Raw genomic sequence first — 2,448 nt, 5'->3', positions numbered from 1 at the left:
TCACTTTCGCAGACATGTGTATGAACTCGGCAATATCTGCAAGAACAAATTTTCCAGAATCAAAAACACATCCTTTACATTTAACCTTGATGGGGGGGGCTCGACTTCGGAAAAGCAGGGTGCATCTCTGACCTGACACTGCAGGCAGATAACCCCCCTCTTGCCCATCTGCATGAAACATCAAGATTCCTTTTTGGTTGCTTGTGTGCGATCATTTACATTCATGATGATAATGTTCTAATCCGCCCATCTAAAAGAAAGAAATTCGGGCACGAGCATTTCTGTCAATGCTGTTAGCATGTGAGATTTAATCACAGTAGTCACAGGCTTTTAACGAAATCGATACCATTAGGAGAAAGGCTCTCTTATTACAAATCGCAGGGAGAATTGTAACGTCATGTTAATTTGCCATAGTTATTGAACTTTATGTGATGTTAAAGTATTCCATTGGCCACTTTTCTCCATTACAGTATATCCAGAATATCCATACTATTTTTAACTAGACTAGATTAGCACAGAACACCCAGTATTTGCCAGTAGTACAGCATGATTGGGGAGTAATTTGGCTTTGTTAGAACTTGAGTAGTTTCATAATGGAAAATGGAAAAAAATCTGATACAGTATTTCACTCTCCTAACAGCCATATTATACTTACTGTACAAGCACAAGACAAATGTAACATAAAAAGGCAACATTTTGGGAAGATTTAACTGTTAATCAGTTGGAAGGAACTGAAGACAGCAATACGTTACAATACAGGGGGGTTTTATCTAACCTTCAGTCTGAAGTCAGTCCTTTAGAACTGTAGAATAGTTGTTTGGAAGATCACATTAATAAAAACATCTGGATCAAATATAAGACTTTTAAATGAATATTGAAGATAGCTGAATGCTTAATCAGATTATCAATGAAGTCTTTATGTTAGGTAGTTTTATGAAGACAACAGCCTTACAGCAACTTACATGCAACTTTATTTTGGATTTTTTTTCTTCCTGGAGCTTTGAAAGACCTTTCAGTTCTGCTACCCTCTGGTGTGATGTCTTGTGTATGTGTCAAGGATGGTCTCTAAATGGCTCCAACTATCGAAATACTTCTAGACACAAGGGCACGCAAATTCAAACCCAGAGCTGATCTAGAGTTTAGAAAATAGAAAGTAACATCACACCACCGTTTCGGTGCAGTACAGTCTTTGATTTGTTAAATCCTCCTTAAGGTGAAGCCCAATCATCAGCGATTTCATTCCCCCCCGCTGTTCTTTCTTCCTCAATACATTGTTTTATTTCAGAACACAGAACAGGCAGGCTCTGACAGTAGAGCTCAGATGAAACCAAATCAAAGAGGGATGCAAATTAAATGAGGAAGGCTCGAGTGTAATCAAGCCCTTCGTCATCTCAAGAAACACAAGAACGCATATAATGACTTTAATGCTCTCATCAGGGATTCAACTCAAGTCAGGCCAAAGAACTTGTTAGAGCAAGAGTACAGAGTCCAAAAACTTTTACTCTTTTATTGGAAAGTGGAGTGGAAGAGAGGGGCATATTACTGCCATCTTCAATTATCATAACTCCTATGAATTATTAGCCGGGATTTATTCAGCCACTACAGTGTCATGCAGTGGTGTTGGTAAAAAAAAAGACAAATAAGAGATAAAATAACAATAATGACAGCAATCAAACGAATAACTACTTTTGATTGAATACACAAATCCTGGAGACTAATCTTTAGAGGCTTTCCTTTCCATCAGTGTCTGCAAAGCGACTTCTATTACATGTTGAACGAGTTCTCTTCTGAAAACGTGCAGGCAATAAATGAAAGAGTTACCAACATTACGAGAAATGACACCTTCAGGTTTACTGCGACTGAAATATGGGGAGAATAGCACTAGGGGAAAAACGTGTTACCGTCGTCGTAGAAGAAAAAGTTTCATTTAAGCTTTTGAAACAAATCATGTTTGGACACTAAAGTATCACAGAAACAGTGCAGGAAATGGACTGGAGCAATTTGGTACTCCATCTCAAGTTAAAAAGAAAATGTTACTTCTGTAACGCGAAGAACATGTTTCTTCACATCAGACTTTGACGAGTGACCGTGCTGTGTGAAAAGCAGATCTTTGCACAGCCTGTGCGCCGCCAAAATATAAGGCAACAATTTTGAGTTTACAGAAAGATGCTGATAACATTCGATGCAGACCACAGTCAGCGGTTTTTTGTGGATGTGCGTCTCATAAGCACATCACCCGAAGATCGAGACCTGCTTGCTCAGCTCCGAAGTTTTTCCCACTATTTTATCATTTGTTAAGATCCAAGAAAACGTTTCCAACACGGGATCCCAACAGCGTTGGTAGAATCAGTATTTGTCAGCGATCTGGATAACCTCACCCATGAATGCAACAAGCCTAATGTACTCTATTCCACTGACCAGCTCACAAAGAAAGGTAAAACTAACCTC

The sequence above is a fragment of the Lepisosteus platostomus genome, chromosome 13 (assembly GCF_059453375.1).
Source record: "Lepisosteus platostomus isolate fLepPlt1 chromosome 13, fLepPlt1.hap1, whole genome shotgun sequence".
Taxonomy (NCBI): domain Eukaryota; kingdom Metazoa; phylum Chordata; class Actinopteri; order Semionotiformes; family Lepisosteidae; genus Lepisosteus; species Lepisosteus platostomus.
Note: the sequence above shows the minus strand (reverse complement) of the source record.